Consider the following 21,626-nt stretch of genomic DNA (forward strand, 5'->3'; position numbering starts at 1 on the left):
ACTTATTTCTTCTTCATCTGCTGCCTCATCGACAAGACCTGCCCAAAAAAACAATCTTTACCTCATTACATAGCTCAGGACCTACCCATAAAAACAATCTTCCTATGATCTACCCTACACCTCCACCATGTGCCTGCCATGGCAGCAAAATTGGGTGCAGTAGATGACTTCTAAGCGCAGCTCTGATTTCTCCTAAACTAAGATCATGCAGTAGATGACTTCGACGGGAAAGAAAGGGGGGCGGTTGACTCACCATCGGGCGGCGTGGAGGCCGGCGGCATGGCGGACGCCATTGCGGCGTCGGCGGACGCCATGGCGGCATGGGCGGACGCCGCCGGCGTGCTTGACGCTGTCGCGGCAAGGTTGGGCGTCATCGTCCAGGCACAGGGAGGTTGGGCGATGCACATGGACCGAAATCACCTGAATTAGGGGCTGATTGGTCGATCGGCTCCCCCAATCGATGAAAACACATGAAATCTGCCAAGTCAGCACTGTCCAGTCAGCAAGGAGACTAGTCAAAACCACCTAAATTTGGTGCAAAACCATGGGGGAGAATTGATCCGGTTTTGAAGAGTTTAGGGGCTGATTGATCCGGTTTTAGACTTTGGGGGGAAATCGGTCCATTGGACAGGATTTAAGGGGGAAAACGATACTTTCCTCTTTTAAGCCAGTCAATTTTGTTCTTGGGCTGGATTTTAGTGCGTGCATGCTTTTCTCCATGGGTTCGCTTTTGTTTTCTGCACGTGTGCGCTTTTATTTTCTATTTACCAGTGGAATTTTGTTTTTCTTTCTTTGTGTGTATTTCCATATGTTGAGTATGTGTAAATGTATACATGTACAAATTACATTAGAGTACGGAAACTTCAGTCTTATATATTTATTCTATATATTATAACAAGTGCATTTTTGTGCTAATTATGTGGAATTTTTTTCATTTTATTTATTCTTCAGGGTAATAGCAATTCTAATTGTTATGTGCTACTTTTTTTCTAATTAAATACATTTTTGATAATTATGTGTATGAATGCATGAGAGTACTATATAATATTTGTGTAAATTATACTAGACTGTTAAAGCTGCATTATTATATGTGTATTCGCTGCATATTATAAAAAGTGCATTTTCATTACAAAGTTGTGTGCAAGTTTTTTTATTTTCTTTCTTTTTAAGAGTAATTCCAATGTCACTAATATACTATATATTAGAAAACTTTATTTGTTTTATTACGTTTAGTTTTTAATTCATTTCCTATTTTAAGGACGATACCAATGCCACTAATTCCTTCCTTGTTTAAAAACTTTGTTTTTATATAAAATTCACTATTATATGTTTATTCTTGCATTACTATTTTTTTTGCAATTTATGTGTAAGTTCTGTGCAAATTGTATCATAATTATCTTTCATTTATTTCTTCTTAAAGGGTGGTACCAATGCCACTATACTTGATTTCTTCTTAGAAAAATCTATTTTTATTTTTGTGTTTGTAAGTTAGTATAAACGCAAGTATGATACACAATGTGTGTAAATTATAGTAGAGAGCAAAAATTGCACTATATATGCTTATTTTTTGCATATTACAAAAGTGCAATTTTAGGGCATACTTGTGTGCAAGTTATTTTTTAATTTTCTATCTTCTTAAAGGGTTTCATTTTCCCCTAGAAAACCTCATTAGTTTGTTTTAGTTTTATTTTTAGTATCTTTTCTTAAAGAGGTTCATTATTGCTTAGAAAAATTCATTTTTTTTGGTTTCTTTCTTCTTAAAGGGTTTCATTCTTCCCTAGGAAACATAATTATTTTGTTTTTGGTTTTGTATTTTCTTTCTTCTTAAAGTGTTTCAATCTTCCCTAGAAAATTTCATTATTTTGTTATTGATTTTTATTTTCTTTCTTCTTAAAGGTTTCAATCTTCCCTAGAAAAATCATCATTCTATTTTCCATTTTATTTTATTTTATTTTATTTTTTAAACGGTAATTCCAATATTGTTCCTCTATTATATGGTTGTACTTTTGTGTCATAAAAAGCGCAATTTTTGGTAAAATGTGTGCATTTTTTGCGAAACCCTTATGTGTAAATTGTGTGTAAGTTTTGTGAATATTTGACTTATTTTTTATATTATTCTTTCTTTTTAATGATAAGACCGATTCCACTAAATTATTCTTCTTAGGAAACTTATTTTTTGCGAAACTTTCACCATTATATACTTATTCTTGCATATTTTTTACGGCGAGTACATATTTTCTTACATTTTCTTTTTATGTATGAAATTGGACAATATTTACGAAACGTAAAAATATGGTACATTGATGTCAAAATAGAGAGGGTGTGAATAATAACTATTCCTCACTCAGGATGACGAATAGCGCGACCTCAATGTACCGTATTTTTCACACCCTCTCTATTTTGACATCAGTGTACCGTATTTTTACGTTTCGTAAATATTGTCCAATTTCATACATAAAAAGAGAATGTAAGAAAATATGTACTCGTCGTAAAAAATATTTTATGTTACGTAAAATTACGAATATAAAAATATAGTGTAAAACATACATAAAATGTGATTTTTCTGGTCTAATAACCTATATTTTTTTGTTTTTTATATCAAATTTTACGTATTGAATCAATATACATGTAATTATTTATATTCGTAAGATTACCTCGTATGAATATATATATATTTATTCTGCACCCTGGGTGATGAATATATATATATATATATATATATATATATATATATATATATATATATATATATATATATTCATCACCCAGGGTGCAGAATAGATTATTCTTCACCCGACGTAATCTTACGATTATTTCATAATTAAATTACGTTTGGAATTTAAATAGTTACATTCCTATTGATTTACTACGTAAAATTTGACATAAGAAAATAAAAATGTAGGTCATAAGACAAGAAAATTTGCAGTTTATGTGTATTTTAGACTATGTTTTTACATTTGTAATTTTACATAACATAAAATATTTTTTTTGGTGATTATATATTTTCTTACGGTGTCTTTTTGCGTCGGAAATAAGACAAAACTTACGGAACGTAAAATTACGGTGCATTGATGGTAAAATAGAAGGGGGTGAAGAATAAATATTCCTCATCGAGGGTGACGAATAGCGCGACCCTATATATATATACACACACACACATAAACACTCTTCTGATCATGGGATCAGAATAATATTCTGATCACAACCTGAACTGCGTGAGTAACGCGCCTGAACTTCCCTTTGTACGAACCCGACCTTGGGGCTATCTTCGCAACCGTGGCTTCCCCCCGCGAATTATTCTGATTAGTCGTGTTCTATATGATGTCAGTGTAATTTAGAAACAATTTTTAGCAACTAAATACCCGTTTTAAATAGGAATCTCGCTCGTTGACGGATTTTGCACTCGGATTGTGATGAAATTGCGTTGTTTGCAATTTTACTGCCTGAGTTGTTCGACTCGAACTCCCCCCTGTGCTAGGTTGAACTTCCGCCAACATTGTCCAAATGAGGCTTGCTATATACCGTTGGAAAGCTATGGACACCAGCAACATGATCCAAGTTAAATTTTTGACAAAATGTAAGCGGTTTAAGAGCAATTTTGAAAACCATTTTTCTTCATACAAAAAACATGAATCGTATTTTTGATCACATTTCTAAACTGTTTATCGGAATGAGGCAAATAATATGGCGTTGGAAAGTTGCTGCAAAACCACTCCTTCCACATATAGAAAATTTTCTCTAATTCCCTATGGTTAAAGAGTAATTTGGAAAATCGTAAAATTTCACAAACCGAATAGCCGAGTTCATATTTTCCATGTCATTTCTATACGGCTAATCCAATTGAGGCAAATGATATAGAGTTGGAAAGCTTATGAAAATGCGCTACTCTTTCATGTTGAAAGTTTTTTCTAATTTTGAACGTTTTGAAAGTAATTTGGAAAACGGTACAAGTTCCACCGAGTTCGTATTTTTAAGCTAATTTTTTAACCATACGTCTGAATGTAGCAAATGATATGCGTTGGAAAGCTTGAGGAAATGCGAAACTTTTTGGTATGTATTGTTTCTCCCAATTCCTTACTGTTTTAAGTCAACTTTGAAAAATGGTTGAAAACGTATTTTCAGCGTAATTTCTACAAACTTTATCGGAATAGGGCAAATAATATACCATTGAAAAGCTAAGAAAATGCGAAACTTTTTCATGTTGATGGTTTTTTCTGATTCCAAGCCGTTTTCCTGTAATTTCAAAAATGGCGAGATCATTCGTTCTGCCTTTATCGCGAAACAGATGCATCGGAAATACAAGGTGAACCTCTCTCGCGAGAATTTTTGAACTTCCCCGGACAGAGCACTTGAACTTCTTTGAACAAACCTTTTAAGCTTTTATTTTCCTATATTTTTTATTCTCACCTAAAATGCATTCCTTGCAGTACTTGAACTTCTCGTTTTTTCACTACGAACTTCTATCACATTTTTGTGTGTACGTTGAATTACACGCAATTGAAGGTCGAATGTTATTTTTTCCATTATAAAACATGTAATTGGAGGTCAAACGTCCCGCAATATAAATTCTGAACTGTGCACGAGGGTGCACGTGAACTTCCTGCAACAAATCTGAGTTTTCTATATTCTTTGAACTTCTATGTTATTTCAAATTGACCTTCTTAATCTTTTTATTAGAAAAAATCTGTTTTCAAATAAGTATCAACCATTTTTAAAAATTGAACCTCATACTTTTATTTTTTCTAGAAATGGAAAGAATTTGAGTTTTCCGTAAACATCAAACTACTCCTTTTATTTTAATTTGAATTTCTTTAATTTTATTCTTTAGTAAATAAGAAAACTTGTGTTTTTTATAAATATTGAACTTTTTTTTTTATAATTTGGTCTTCTTGGTTTATTTGAAATACTTTTTTTTCATTTTTTGAAACCGTAAACCAATGTTCTTTTTTATAAAAAAATAGGCATCAAAGTCATGTGTTATGTTAATTTGAACTTCTTTTTTTCTTTAGATACAAAATTTTCTGATTTTCTTATAAACATTGACTTGCTATATATCTTAAATTTGAACTTCTTGGTTTAGTTTGAGAGATGGAAAAAATGTCTATTTTTTGTCTTTTAACTTGATGGCTCTTCAAGGTTTTGTGAACTTCTAGAGTTTATTTTACTGCCTGAGTTGTTCGACCTGAACTTCCCCCGGTGCTAGATTGAACTTCAGCCAACATTGCCCAAATGGGGCTTGCGATATAACGTTGGAAAGCTATGGACATGAGTATCATGACCCAAATTAAATTTTTGGTAAAATATAAGCAGCTTAAGAGCAGTTTTGAAAACATTTTTTCTTGATACAAAAAACATGAATCGTATTTTTGATCGCATTTCTAAACCATTATCAGAATGAGGCAAATAATATGGCGTTGGAACCTGCTGCAAAACCGCTCCTTCCACATGTTGAAAGTTTTCTCTAATTCCCTTGGTTAAAGAGTAGTCTAAAAAATTATAAATTTCGCAAACCGAACAACTGAGTTTGCATTTTCTATGTCATTTCTAAACGGCTAAACCAAGTTATTTGAATTTTGAACTACTCTATAATTATAAATTGAACTTCTTGGTTTATTCTTTAGTAACTGGAGAAATCCGAGTTTTGTGAAAAACATCAACTCACTACTATTATAAATTTAACTTCTTGGGTTTATTGTTTTAGTAATGAGGAAAATCAAAGTTTTTTATATATATTGAACTACTCCATTATTTTAGTTTGGACTTCTTGGTTTTATTCTTTTAATAATAAAAAATCCAAGGTTTTAATATACATCAAACTATTCTATTATTTAAAATTGAACTTCCTAGTTTTTTAGGGACCTAGTTTTTATTTTTGCTAGGAGTATTTTAGTGAACATCCAACTCTTGTGGTATTTAAACCTGAATGTTTTATTTTATTTTTAGAAAAAATGTTTTTCTTTTTTTAATGAACTTTAGACTTCTCTATTTTTAAAAATTAAACTTCATGGATTTTTTTGTATGTTCGCCTCTTTATTTTTGGATACCCAATGTGTGTGTTTGCCATAAGAGAACATATTGAACTATCCGTGGCAGAGGATATGAACTTCGCATCAACCTCTTTTTTATCTTCAAGAAATGCTCGCTTGTTTTTTGCTTTTAATATTAGGCACTAACCTACTCGATTTCGTAAATTTGGACTTCATGGTTTTATTTATTTTAGTAACAAAAAACATTCTAAGTTTGTAATAAATAACGTACTGCTCCACTTTTTAATTTGAACTTCGAGGTATTTTTCTAGATACGGGTGAAAAATCTTGTCTGTTTTTTGCTTGGCTGTATTGATTTGAGACTATTGCTCAGATAAACGAGAAGGGCATGAAGAGGAGCTTCCATCCAGGTGACAAGCTGCCACTGTGGCATGAGGAGATGGACCCCGGAACTCGCTCCTCGTCATTCTCGCGGCTGGGAGCTCTGATGCCATGGTCCAGTGAGTCGTGCTTCCTACTGTGCCCGATGATGACTTGTTCTGAATTTGAGCTGAATGTTATTAAGAAATTGTACCGAATTGTTCCGTACCAGCTTATTTTCCTCCTTGTTATTACAAATTAATAGTACTGTACATTCCGTGTTCGATGGATCCGTGTCCTCCCATGCAACTTAGCTCTCCTGGAGTACCACGCGCGTCCATTGCTGACATCTTTACAAAATAAAACGCCCGTGAAACTTGATGCAACGTCGACGATCAATGCTGAGATGTGAAGCGTGATTCAAACAGAATAATTGAAATGTCGCTGGTTCGATCTGGTCTGTTGCTTGCATTTTGGTTCTGCGAGCCTGGCTATGCTACCACAGAGAGCAGCATGGCATGGGCTTAGTTTGGAGACTCCCAGGTTTTGGATTATCAGAACGACCCTGCTGTCGCAAAATTTGCACGTCTCTTTGGTTTGTGACGGCAATTATTTAGTTTTCACGAGCCAACGATGCAGGTACAGATACGATAAATCAAACTTGGGGTCTTGTGGATACAGTACTGTCAATATTGCAGCATGACGCTACTCATCATCAACAGGTATAAAATAGTGTCTGGACACCTGACCAAGATAACAACATGGCACTTGCTGCCCGCTTTGTTGCGACCCCATTCCATCAAAAAACATGCCATGCATATTCTTTAATAAATTATGGAGGAGCTAAGAAATGAAAAACAGTGAAAATAACCTCTGAAAAATACATCTCTGAACCTTATTCCACATTCCCTCCGAACTTCAGTACCCTCGAAAACTGAACATCGAGGATGCGGCTGTATCATCAAGTTTGAAAGTTTGGAAGCACTTTTAACAGTGCAAGCTCAGAAGAAGTCCCACATCCATCGTACTTCATGAATATGGATTTTTGAACATTTTCTTTGCTTGGGCATAAGAGCAAACAGGTGTTGTGCAGAAAATCAAACAGCCTCTCTATCTCGCTAAACTTTCTGTACATTTTTTGTATCTGAACTTCTCCGTCCGACGACAGTAATCGGGGCTTTTGCGGCTGACGAATCTGGCTGCAGAGTGTCGCGGCAGCGGCGCAACAAGGATGTACAGTTGGCAGGGGCACCCGAAGGATGGTCGGTATGGAGCAGGGTGCGACGGGACAATGCGACGATGGCGACGCTAGGGAAGCCAGCAACGGCGGGATGACCCATGATCCAGGGAAAAATGGCAGCCCAACGGCGTCTACGGCCAGCGTCGCGCTTTGGCAAGCCGTGTACCGGCGATGGCGCGCGCTGGGGTTCGTGTGGTGGTGATGTACAGGTCCTAGACGGGGCGGAGCGCATGGTTGGGACGGGCGGCGCTGCGGAAGGAGGCCGGCATCAGCGTCGCGGTGGCAAGCCGCCGGCGGCGTCGCGGTGGGAGGCCGGCGGCGCCGTTGCGGGTGGGAGGCCGGTAGCGGCGGCGTCGCGATGGGAGGCCGGCAACGACGGCGTCGCGGTGGGAGGCCGGCGGCGGCGTCGCGGTGGCAGGGTGGTGGCCGTGTCGCGGTAGGAGGCCGAAGGGGATAGGGAAGGTCGCGGGCGGGGCATGGGCTATTCGCAACGTTTATTTTTCTGGATCCAGGAAACACTCATCGGGCCTATAGCGCCGTGATCCAAACGGGTCTATTCTAATAACACTCTTTAAGACCATATTCTGCACCCGACTTATTCTGATGGGTTTGTCTAGGTCTCAGTCGCACAAAAGGCGTAACGATCTGGGCACTGTCTCGGAGAGAGGCTCGGTGAAATAGACATGTCTGTGAAGATGCGGACTACCTGCACCTGGACAGAAAGACCCTATGAAGCTTTACTGTTCCCTGGGATTGGCTTTGGGCCTTTCCTGCGCAGCTTAGGTGAAAGGCGAAGAAGGCCCCCTTCCGGGAGGGGCCGAGCCATCAGTGAGATACCACTCTGAAAGAGCTCGGATTCTAACCTTGTGTCGTCTAAGTCGATGATGTCATCTCTAAACTAGTCACACGTTAATTTCTGTTCGCTTGGCTGGAGTTCGCATTCCCTGTTGGCCTGCGTTGGCCTGTGTTGCCTCACCACGTGGGCTGTTGTTGGGCTGTATTGTTTTTTCCTTTTTTTATTTGTGCTTTTTACTGGATCGCTAGTACATTGTCCCATTAGGTGTATTGCTATACAGCACCATGTAGTTTGTATTTTTTTTACGCTAGCGTTGCTAATGCTCTGTTCCTTCTTTTCTTTTCATCTTGTTATTGTTTCCTTTATTTATTATTTTAAAAATATTATTTATATTTTTAAATGATAAAGAAATCTTTAATGTAACAAAGAAAATAAATAGAAAAACAAACAAAATGAAAAGAAGAAGACAATTTAGTTGTCTGTGATCGACAAATAAGCAAATATGCGTCCGACTAATGTGCACATGTGTATCATTTTTGTTCTCTCTTTTTTGCGTGTTGTCTAGCTTTCCGTTCTATGTCCTGGCTTTTCTGATTTAATTTTTCCTGTTGTTTGTTCAGTGTTTTTATTATATTTCATGTTTAGTTACAAGTTCACCAAAAAAAGGAAGCACATTTTTGCATTCATCGTTATACTTCAGAAAAAGTGTTTGTACATTTCAAAAATGTCCATCTTGTATTGATAAAATAGTTGTGTAATTATAAAAATATTCAAAAAGATTTCAAAATATTCACCATATATTTTAAAATAAAAAATGTATTTTAAAATATTCAATGTGTATTTGAAAAGATAATGAAGGTGTAGGGAGCGGCTAGTTGCTAGTACTTGTATCCCTTTTTGTGGGTCATGTTACACCATGCAGTTACAATTGAGATATGGCGTGCAATAGTATTTTTCTAAAAAAATAGCAGAACGCCACTAAGTTGCAGTCGTGTTGAAAAAATGCAATTGCAGCCAGGATCAACACTTGAAGTTGCATTCCTAGTGTCTGACATGCAATTGGTCTGCCCCCTCTCCCGCTGCCCCCTCCGACAAAACAAAGGTCCAGTTGCAACCAATATTGGGGGACATACAGTCGCGGTCCGGTGCGGCCCTTATAGTTGCAGGGCTGTTGTCGGGCTTGCAACTGGCCTGCCCCATCGACAGAACAAAAAAGTCCAGTCGGGTTACAAGACATGTAGTTGCGCTCGGGTGCGACACTTGCAGTTGCGTGCCTAGTGTCAGACATGAAACTGGCCCGCCCCTCTCCCGCCGCCCGCTTCGACAGAACAAGGGTCCAGTTGCAACCATATTGCGGGACATGCAGTCGCGGTTGAGTGCGGCGCTTGTAGTTGCGGGGCTATTTGTCGGGCTTGCAACTGGCCCACCCCCTCCAGCGGCGCCCCCTTTGACAGAATAAAAAGTTCAGTTGTGGTCCGGTTACAAGACATGCAGTTGCGGTCGGGTGCGACACTTGCAGTTGTGTTCCTAGTGTCGGACATGCAACGGGCCTGCCCCATCTCCCGCCGCCGCCTTCGACAAAACAAAGGTCCAGTTGCAACAATGTTGGGGGACATGCAATTGCGAACGGGTGTGGCGCTTGCAGTTGTGAGGATGTTGTCGGGTTTGCAACTGGCCCGCCCCCTCTACCGGCGCCCCCTTCGACAGAACAAAAAAGTTCAGTGGCGGTAGGGCTAGAAGACATGCAGTTGTGGTCGGGTGCGACACTTGCAGTTGCATGCCTAGTGTCAGGCTTGCAACTGGCCCGCCCCCTCTACCGGCGCCCCCTTCGACAGAACAAAAAAGTTCAGTGGCGGTAGGGCTAGAAGACATGCAGTTGTGGTCGGGTGCGACACTTGCAGTTGCATGCCTAGTGTCGGACATGCAACTAGCCCGCCCCCTCTCCCGTCGCCCCCTTTGACAAAATAAAGGCCAGTTGCAACCATGTTGGGGACATTGCAGTTGCGGTCGGGTGCGGCGCTTGCAGTTGCGGGGCTGTTGTCGGGCTTGCAATTGGCCCGCCCCCTCTTGTGGCGCCCCCTCCAACAGAACAAAAAAGTCCAATTGCGGTCGGGTTATAAGACATGCAGTCGCGGTCGGGTGCGACACTTGTTGTTGCATTCCTAGTGTCGGACATGCAACTAGCCCGCCCACTTCGACAAAATAAAGGTCCAGTTGCAACCATGTTGGGGGACATGCAATTGCAGTCAAGCGCGACACTTGCAATTGCATGCCTAGTCTCAGATATGCAACCGCCCCCTTTCCCGTCGCTCATCTAAAACAAATGTTAGTGGCAGTCATTTGAGTAGACATGCAATTGCACTCGAAGACGACACTTGCAGTTGCATGCCTAGTGTTAGACATGCAACCGCCTGTTTCTCTAGCCGTCCTCCGAGTTAGTTGCAGTTGAGGGTAACACTTGCAGTTGCATGCCTAGTATCAGACTGACAACTTCACCATCTCTCTATACAAAAAGAAATAAAAAGTCAAGAATGCGCCTGTCATGCGTGTGTTGTAACACTTACAATTGCACATTAGTTGGGGCATATACAGTTGGTCAATGACTAATAATAATAAAAGTAGGAAAAAACCTAAGTTTTTTTAAAAAAAGGCAACTAGGCTTAGACAAAATAATCATCTTTGCTCTATGTACCAATTTTTTTTTCAAGTTGATGGAGACAACATGCGCGGGGGTAGATGTCACCCCTCCCCCCTCCTGGCGAGTTTGACAATCGGCGACCCGTTAGCTAGGGAAAGAACACCACTTATTGAAAGGAAGAGAGGAAAAATGAGGAGGAAGACGATGATGCGGGGCAAAATGAACTAGCCCCTCCTTCTCACTTGTTCCAAAAAGCGTGAAATAAAAACCATCCCGAGAAAGAGAAAAGCCAACACAACAACAAATCAACTAGGCCGTAAACAAAACACATCCGTCAACAATACACGAACCCGACGACCGGAATCCACATCTGCCAAATCGACTAAGTTTTAGCTAATTCTCTGTCCACCGACGAAATGTAAAGAAATAAATCAAAACTAGCTTGGTAAAAAGGAAAATACAAAAAAAAATTAACAAAAAAAGAAATGAGAAGAAAACAAAAAATGAAACAAAAATAAAAAATAGTTTGTCTAACAAAAAAGAGAAAAATAGTTTGTCTAACAAAATAGAGAAAACTAGTTTGTCTAACAAAATAGAGAAAAATAGTTTCGTATCAAGTTGTTTTAGGGGTAAGTATCAAGTTAAATGTATATTTGGGGAAAATGAATCATTGAAAAACACTAACAGAAATAATGAACAATGAGAGTACTGATGGTCAGCCCTGTTTTTCCTTTTTGTGATTTGAATGGATCCAGCACAAAAAGGATGCATTTGTGGAAGAATGAGGAAAGCCGCTGTAGTAGTGTGTCCCTACTGCTGCAGGCAAAATGATCACTGGAAAAAACAACATGGAAAAAGCCCAGCTGACAACGGCCGTCCCATTACGCAGCCCACCCCCAACAACAAACAAAGAATAAATAAACGGGCCGCCGAACCAGCTAACTTTCACGTGCGCTTGCGCGAATCCTATAGCTTCTCGATTGAACGGCTGGCGAGTCGACTGAGACTTCGCGAAGTACCAGTCGACTGATTTTTAGCAGCTCCGTATCTCTACTATTATAATATGTCAGTTTAAAATTTGGATTTACCACGTTTGTCTTGGCTTTCCCGCCAAAACAGCACTCGAGTGATTGCAGCCGTTGATTTGCCAAGATGTACTAACAGCCACCGTTCATCCATCATCAAAGCTAAGAATCCAACGGCTAGCGTGCGCTGGATTCGCCAGTCCTGTCACATGCATTTGCCCCCGCAACACGTTGCGTGCCTGGGAGCTACGCGACATTTCCAGAAGCCCTGTTCGTTTGAGGACTTGTCACTTGTGGGCCGAGTGAATTTTTTGCCTGGCCCAGCCGGAGTGGATGTATCACTGCAACCAAGATTACATAGCAATATACCTCTAAAAAAGATTACGTACCAATATACCCAACCAAACCCCAAGCAACGTAGAAGAAAACTAAATCTGAAGCTTCACATTCTATTGTACACCATCTTTGCATTTTATATGATGAACGTTTCTTTAGTCCACTAAAGCATTTATTTTTAACTGGAGTTTACAAGTAAAACCAACTAATAGGAAAGTGCAATAACAAAAAACGTCAATAGTTGAGAGGTTAATTTGTGTAAACTGTACCATCAATGAACATTTCCATTCTTAAAGAAAACTATACCATTCCATCAATGAATATCTTAGTTCTTAAACACATGTTGAGACATCAAAAAGAAAATAACTTGTGTCTATATCAAACTCATTTAGCTTGACCTAGAACATGTTTTCCAGAAAAATCAATAGAGTAGATTCTGTTATCACAATTTCAGATTTCTTATGTACATATAATTTTATTGGTATTGGACATTTGGCAATTGGAATAGTCTGGAACTATTCAAGCTGTTTTTATTTTCATTTTCCAAAATTTATACAACAGTCATATTAATACCAAAATTTCACAAGAATATGCCAATTGTAAAGTTTATGAAAAAAAACTTATGCCTGATTTGAAAAATAACATTACTTCAGAATAAATTATTTGCTTGACCGTCTTATCTTTATATCTTACTATATAAGCATATTCAATTTCTGATAACAGTCGTATTACTCCCCCCTTTTGGTTTAAAAGGTCCAATTCAAAAAACTCTCGAACCAAGGTAGATGGTGGGTGATGTAATAAACTTCATATTTTGTGAAAGTACTCAATTAGCGTACTCATTTTTCTCAAGAATGGAGTTCATCGACACGTTAATTTGAATTAACTGCAATGCATGTATGTGTGACCACTAAATGGCCAGAGACTTCTACATACAATTGTGAGTTTTCTTTTAATTCTTGCATGCAACGATTTAACGTGACTCGAAATCTAAAAAGGTGACCGAGAACAATAAAAACAAGACTTACAAAGCAAAAAAGGAAAAAAAATGAGATAGACTTTTTAAACCGAATGAATGGAATATGTTTTTATATGCCTCTCAACGTGCAGAGCACGGGCTACTTACTAGTTCTGATAATAGCCGAGTACTGTCTCGCGAATCGAACCGCAGCAAAAATCCCCACTCCACCTTCTACCGGAGCGCTACCCCAGGCCGCCGCCGCCCCACCCCGCCCCTGTCCACCTTCTACCGGCGTCGCTGCCGGATCACCACCCAAGGCCGCTGCCTCACCGCCCGGCACCCATCCACCTCCTACTAACCCCGCCTCCGGAGTACCATCCCAGGCCGCCGCGAGCACGCCCCGACCCCATCCACCTTCTACCGGCGTCGTTGCCACGTTCCCCCGGCCACCCACCCCCCGTCCACCTTCTACCGCAGCCGCGCCACACCTTCCGGCCACCGCATCCCAGCGCCACCAGATCAGGCCTCCCCACACCCCTGGACTCCAGATCGGACTTGCCCCGTGCTCGTTGCCCCAAGCTTCTTTGCCCCTGCCCCAAGCTTCTCCGCCGCCGGCCTCCGTCGTACCCTCACCCCCACCCCCACCCCCGACTAGCAGTGCCACCACCTCACTCCTCTCTGCCTCGCACACTGGATTGCATCCCCACCGCCAGAAAGAGGATTGCATCTCCTTCCTTGCCATTGACCGCGAGGTCAATGGTCGAGGCCATGGCCACACATGGGGCGGCAAAAAGTGAGCACCCGCACCTCACATTGCGTCCCCGGCCGCTAGATCCGTCGCACAATGCGATCGAGGGAGCGGATGGGTGGCCAGCGAGCGAGATTCCACTCGGTGCCCTGCAGTTCGGTCCATGTGTGCGCCACAGCCCTCCATCGGGCGCGCGTGTAGTGGGATCCCGTCGTAGACATCCATAGTTGGCGCAACGGCAACTCTGAAAGGCAAAAAACTCAACCTGACATCTGCAGGTAACTTCACTGATGAACTTGTACTGATATTTCAGATGTGAGACACCATGCTTCAAGCTTGTCTCGTTCTCTAGCAGGTGATTTCCTCACGTTGGCCAAACTTGGGAGCGATGATACCTTAATGCTCCAATTTCCCATTAACTTGAGAATCGAGGCAATCAAAGGTATTCTCAGGAATGCAATTCGGCTCCCGGCGTGATGCTATGTCGGTATGTCCAGCAGCGGCGCAGCGCCTCCGTCCAGTACACGCAGGTTAAATTGTTTACTATTTTTTGCAACAACAAGATGAGCGATGGTGGTGGCCGAGTGATGGTGACGGCATGGAGGTTTCTGCTGTGTTGTATGGTATGAATCCCTCTCCTCCTTGACCTCTGCTTGGTTGCTGCTGCACCAAGATCCTCTGCTTGTGGGTGTCATGGTCGTGCAGCTCGGAGAAGCTCGCCATGCGGTTCAGGGCTCGTACGCGTGCAGTCCAGCGAGCGCCATGTCTTCCCCTCTGGTCGGTCGACCATGGCCATGCAGCTCAGAGATGCTCGCCATGCGGTTCGGAGCTCGTGCGCATGCAGTCCGGCAAGTGCCACCTCTTCCCCTGCAGTCCGTCGACCATGGCATGCAACTCAGAGACACTTGCCATGCGGTGCAGAGCTCGTGCATGTGTAATCTAGCTAGTGTCCGTGCATGTGCTGTCCAGCGAGCATCCGTGCACAACAGCGCCTCTGCCACAACATTCAGTAGAGGATTCCCTAGTTTGGAAAATGCTAACTTTTGGATTCTAAGACGAATTAGGTCCCTTAATTATGATGATATGTTGCTAGACCAATTAGTGTCCATGCACAGCAGCTTCTAAGACCAATTTTGAATTAACTTTTGGAAAATGGTAAATTTTGGATTCTAAGGCAATTAGTGTCTGTGCATATTGCTAGACCAATTAGGTCCCTTAGTCCAAAAGTTTTGGATTCCGTGTCTGTTGTTCTCTTGTTCAATTTACCTTCTAAGACTACATGTGTCCGTGCATGGATTAACTTTTGGATTCTAACACTAATTGGTCCGTGCACAACAGCTTCTAACATTTTTCCTTCTTGTGATGTTGCACTAGCACTATGTATCCCGGGACCATATGTAATATGTTCAATACTTTCTAGTCTTTTATTTTTCAGTAAAAGATGGAACATGGTTGTGGGCATTTGCTCATTCTTTTTTCTTATCCCTTGCACATTTTGTTGAAGAGCACCAAGATCCTCTGCATGCACCAAACGACTGACATGCAGTTCACTGATTGTGTTCTTTAAAAAAATTCAAACTGCACTGCCGTCCATTGTTCTCTTACTATTCAGTTTATCATTTTTTCAGGTGAAAGACGAACATCAAAGTACAGAAAAACGTGCACTGCAGTCTCTTGTGGCTTTAGTTTACCTTTCTTCAAGTGAAAAATGCGCAACATCGGCTGGCCCACAAATGGAGTTCTGCTGGCTGGTAGTGCAGATTTTGTGTGTATGTATGTGGGTGGCTGTAAAACAATGAATGTATGTATGTGTCTATGAGCATCATCGGCGTCCATAGACAAAGGCGCAATACAAAATGTGCGCGTGCAGTTTGCTTAGCTCGGTCATGCAGCATATTGTTTTTGTTTTGTGCGGTCTGTTTGTTTGTTAAAAGAAATCAAAGAATGTTGGTTGGAGGTAACATTCTTTTGATGCAAAATGTAATTTTTAAATGCAGTACACTCGTCCCATTCATGCAACTCACTAACATTGACCATGTAGTCGAGATAAAATTTACTTGACCATCTGATGCAGTGTGTTTTCAAGTGTGTTGTGGTTCAGTTATGCCCGATGTGAAGCACACTTACCTTGCTTGTTTGGGAAAAAAATCATCTGAGAAAAGAAATCATGAAGTTTACTTGACCGTCTGATGCAGTGCGATTTTTAGTATGAAACAGTGTGTTCTTCTGTCTGATGAAGTGTGCACGTCGATTTTAGTGCTTGTTTGGGAAAAAATTTCGTCTGAGAAAAGAAACCATGAAGTTCACTTCCATCTGATGCAGTGCGATTTTTAGTCTGAAGCAGTGCGTTCTTCTGTCTGATGAAGTGCACATGTCGATTTTAGTGCTTGTTTGGGAAAAAATTAGTCTGAGAAAAGAAACCATGAAGTTCACTTCCGTCTGATGCAGTACGGTTTTCAGTCTAAAAAGCAGTGCGGTTTTTGTCTGATGTGGTACACATGACGATTTGGTGTTGCAAAAAAACAGAGCCTTCGCATTTCGTTAAAATCAAAATTTTTCTTAAACCGCAAGGAATCAGAGAGAGTGTTCTACATGAAAAAGTTGCGTCTCGTCGATATCTTTCCAACGGCGTATCATTTGAATCATTTCGACAACCGATTTGTAAAAATTTCGTGAAAACGGCCGCTGTCACTCGTCGTCCATCGTACGATTTTTAAAATTAACTTAAAACCGTGAGGAATCTCAAAAGCATTTCAACATATGAAAGTTGCGCATCGTCCATAGCTTTTCAACGGTATATTACACGACTCGTTTCAACAAACGGTTAAGAAACTAGAACAAAAACAGTACCGAAAATTTTATTTTTTTTGAAAACAAAATTCCGTAATTTAGTAAATTTGAAACTGCTCTTAAATCGTAACGAATTAGAGAAAACAATAGTTATGAGAAAGATGCACCTCGACGATATCTATCCAACGGTGTATCATTTGCCTCATTCCGACGAGCGGTTTAGAAAAAATGTGAAAAAACGCTCGCTGCCACCCTTTGTGGGCCGCACCATTTTTGAAACTGCTCTTAAACCGCGGGGAATCTCGAAAAGTGTTCAACATGGCGAAGTTGAGCCTAATCCATAGCTTTCCAACGGTATATTACACGCCTCGTTCCGATAAACGGTTAAAAAATTAGAGCGAAAACAGTATCAAAAAAACACCACGCGCAGTTTTTCCGACGCGAAGTTCACTAGTCTCTGTAATGCAGTGCTCTTGTTAAAGAAAGTGCAGTGCCCTCGCGTTGAGCATGCAGTGCGGAAGTGTCATCAGAATAAGTATATATATAGGGCTGGACTATTCTGTTACCGGTAACAGAATATCATTCTGTTACCCCCCGCCCTATATAGGCGCAACACGCAGACCACCGTAGAATCCCCCGACCCAGCCCGAACCCAACCCGCCTTCTTCCGCCGGAGGCAGCCGTCGTGGGCGAGCGAGCGACGGCGGCAGCCAGAGCGAGGGAGCCTGCGGCGCCGTGACTGGCCGGCGACGGATCCGCTGCCGTCTCTTGCCTCCTTCCGTCGCCGGATCCATCGATGGGTCCGTGATCCCTGCCTTCTGCCTCTCTCTGTCGCCGGATCCATTGACAGGTCCGTGATCCCCGTCTCCTGCCTCCCTCCGTCGCCGGATCCATCGACGGGGCCGTCATCCCCGCCTCCTGCCTCCCTCTGTCACCGGGGCTCCTTCTCCGGGGCAGTGATCTCCGCAAGGTGCTGCCTCCCCGGACCTCTTCGCCAGACGTCCACCACAAGCAGGAGCTGCATCAATGGCGCCGCCCCCCAAGAACATGCCAGTACGCCGCCCACGAGAGGAAGAAGAAGAAGTCAGTCCACTGGAGGTAATGTTTGCTTCCCACGTTTGTGTTAGTACATCAGTTCATTAGTCCTGCTAGGAAGAAGAACCTGATAGTACATTAAAAATGCTTGATTAGTTCATTACACCCCTGCCACTTGATGCACAATTTGGATGTCGAGGTTACTGTCAGTACCTCTAATATGCTAGCTTCAGTTCAAAGCCAAAAAACATAAACTTATGCATCAATCCAAGTAGCTACTAGGCTTTATATAAGGTTCAGCTACCACTGCAAGTTGTATGATGTTATTTCTAATAGTACATGCCGTGTAGTTGCGTCAGTTCGAAATAGTGAAAGAATGTTGTTGAAAAAATATACACTTGTTACACAGTAAGTTCAATGATACATAAACTAGGAGTACTTCTAGTGTAGTTGCATAAGTTATAGATGAACAAAAGAGAAGACATGCATCAGTTATATATATATCCATACATCTCTGAAGTTCAATGTTCAGTTTACAAATAGTGCTAAAAATAGTACATCAGTACATCAATGTTTAACATGTACGTTCATCAGTTTAACTGAAAAGGAAACCAGATACAAAATAGAGAACAAAGTTTAAATAACGGCCAGCGATGCAAGTTCAACTTGTACATTGCCTTCAGTGCATGACATGTTACCCATAGCATGTATACGAGAAAAATGCAGAAAAGATTAATCCCAAAACTGTTGAATGTCTTTGCAGAAGCATGCAAGGCGGCACACGCAACAAGAGTTTGATGAGCCAAGCAGATATGGGGCACCGCCTGGTTGGGTAACACCAGAAATACCACCTGGATACTTCAACAATACATGCAGATTTCAAGATACACCGGAATCATCAGAAGCACGAAAAGGTTCTTCTATGCAGCAAACACCAATATCTGGGAGTACAAGCTTTGTCACTGCTGGGTTGCAACAATGCTAACAATATCCCCAACAAAAAATGTTTTCCTTCCCTAGCGCATGCAGAAAGCCAAGGACAAGAAGTCATGGATGGGTTGCGACAAGGCTTCCACCAGTCGCTCCGTCAACATCAATCATCCGCGCTGCAAAAGCGGTTGCGACGAGAAGACCAGGCCAAAGAGACAGAAATTTTGGCCGCTCTAGCAGGTTTCAAAGTACAAGATATGAGCCATATAGACAGGAGCAACCTCACAACGAACCTGAGGGGAGACGGCCGTACAATGAGAGACGGATATCTTCGTCAACATTGCTCCCTCCAAGAGATGCATGGTTGCATGTGCCAAGGGTGATACCACCCGCGTCCATACACCATGGTGAACAGCAAACACCGGAGGCAGCACAGAGCTATACACATGTAAGTATCCATATAGAAAAAAACATACAAGCATAGTCCATACCATGGTACTATGACCACCCCATCTAACATTTTCATAACTGCGTTTTTGTTTGCTCACTATTGCATGCAGCCACCTAACATTGAAGCTTATGTTCCGCCAACACTAGAGATGCGCTTTGAAACTTTCGAAGAAACAAAGAACTTCTACAACGTCTATGCGAAGCACATAGGTTTTGCTGTCAGGGAAGACCCCAAGTTTAAGACCAGAGCCTACCTTTATTGCACGTGCTATGGATCCTATGAATTGAAGGTGTTTGAAGCAAATAGACAGCAGAACAAAACGACAGCCAGGACTAACTGCGGGGCTAAAATGAGGCTGAAGAAGGAAAATGATGGAACATTTGTCGTAAAAGAGATACTCTGGGAACACAACCACATGCTATAGCTCACTCCAAAAATGCTTGTCTTCTTGCACTCCCACAAAAACTTTTACAAAACAATCTTGGAGTACGTCAAGTACCTATAGTTCAAAGGCATTGAACACACGCAAATCATGAGCATACTGGGCGGTGATGACCCTGGTAGCTACTTCCTTGAAATGAATGCCAAAGACCTGATTAACCTGTAAGTACAAACTTGTTCTCCTCCCATAAACCGCCTCCGTCTTTTTTCCTTTGTCAGTACAAACATATTACGCAACGCATGACCTGGCGCCAGTTCAACATGCATTTTTGAATGGACTTTTAATATGCAGGAAAGCAAAGAATTCAACAAGGATGGATGATGTCCTAAAGACTGTCAACTTCTTTAGGGAGATGAAAGCTATAAACAGGGAATTCTTTTGTGACATGCAACTCGATGAGTCCGACAGAGTTAAGAACATATTCTGGGCGAACGCAAACTACCGAGGGGCCTATCAGGACTTTGGTGACTGCGTAATATTTGACACCACATATAAGACCAACAAGTACCATATGCCACTTGGGATGTTTGTCGATACTAACAACCACTTACAGACTACATTCTTTGGTTTCGCCCTGATAAGAGATGAGGATGCAGATTCATTCAGATGGCTATTCAAGACATTTTTAAGGTGCATGAGAGGGAAGGCTCCTACATGCATCCTCATAGGTAAAACCGCCAAAATCACCCCCAACCACCCCCTCCCAAAAAAATAAAAGGAAAATAACACAGTAAAAATGTTGTGTCAGTTCTATTTGTATATATGCACCACCATCTGCTGACCACTCCACGTCTCTTTTCTCATTACCAGACCAGTGCCCGGCAATGGCTTCAGCGATCCTAGATGCTTTCAAGAACACAATACACAAGCTGTGCCGCTAGCACATTATGAAGAAGTACAGGGAACACCTCGCACACCTGTACAACCTGCAGCAAGACTTTAAGGATGAATTCACATCAATCCTCAACTAGCCCCTCATGCCAACTGAGTTTGAGGCTGCGTGGAAAAGACTGATGGATAAGTACAACCTCCACGATGATGCCACGATGGTGGCCATGTGGAATGAGCGTGAGAGATGGATATCAGCCTACTTCAAAGAATTTTTCTGCGGCAAAATGACATCCACACAGCAAAGTGAGAGCATGAACTATGTGCTCAAGAAGAACTTTGTAAGTGAGAGACAAAATCTACACCAGTTTGTCAGTCCAGGTAAACTCCTGCGTCAAAACCAGGAGGCAGACAGAGAATCAGGAGACAATGGGTAACCGGGTACAGCTCTATCACCTGTCGTAAGACAAAATTAACATGCTTACTAAAGTAAAACTTTATTAGTTAGACAAGTTTTTGCTGCGAGAAAAATAACAATTTGGTCATCATTCTTGCATGTGCAGAAGGAACAAAACACGCTGACCTTCTATGGGTTTGACACCCAGATGGCAAAGGTTTACTCACGGGCTGTGTACAGTGAAATCAGAAATAGGCTAAAACTGAGCACACTCTTCACGGTGACAGAGACGGAAGAGCCCACAAAGTACCTCATGCACTACAACCACCCGCAAAAACTGTCTGCGTGGGCTCAGCACGCGTTCCAGGTGGTTGCAGACCCCGTGGGAGAAACATATGAGTGCGAGTGCAGGCTATGGGACCACACAGGTGATGACTAAAAAAAGATTTTACATACTGTATTACTTTTTTGTAAAAAAATTCTTCGAATGAAATGACATAAAACATGCACCTCCTCCAAAAAAATATAGGTCTTTTCTGCGTTCATGTCCTGTGCATGATGCAGACAATTAAGGCTGCCAGCATTCCAGAGAAATACATCCTCAGGAGATACACCAAACGCCCGAACATCCAGCCAACATTCAACATAAATGATTTGAGGAC

General features: G+C 41.6%; 2 long non-coding RNA genes across 3 annotated transcripts; both read left to right on the forward strand.

The window, feature by feature from the left end:
- Positions 1-8,213: 8,213 nt before the first annotated feature.
- LOC123060438 (uncharacterized) lies at positions 8,214-21,264 on the forward strand. Its single transcript, XR_006427964.1, has 3 exons — positions 8,214-8,458; positions 16,670-16,674; positions 21,254-21,264. It is a non-coding gene; the product is annotated as an uncharacterized lncRNA (long non-coding RNA).
- LOC123060437 (uncharacterized) lies at positions 13,548-15,969 on the forward strand. Of its 2 annotated transcripts, none has more exons than XR_006427963.1 (3): positions 13,548-14,369; positions 14,444-14,714; positions 15,720-15,969. It is a non-coding gene; the product is annotated as an uncharacterized lncRNA (long non-coding RNA). The 2 variants fall into 2 exon arrangements; XR_006427962.1 differs by having other exon boundaries at positions 14,447-14,714.
- Positions 21,265-21,626: the final 362 nt, after the last annotated feature.

This window comes from Triticum aestivum, chromosome 3A (genome assembly GCF_018294505.1).
Source record: "Triticum aestivum cultivar Chinese Spring chromosome 3A, IWGSC CS RefSeq v2.1, whole genome shotgun sequence".
NCBI lineage: Eukaryota > Viridiplantae > Streptophyta > Magnoliopsida > Poales > Poaceae > Triticum > Triticum aestivum.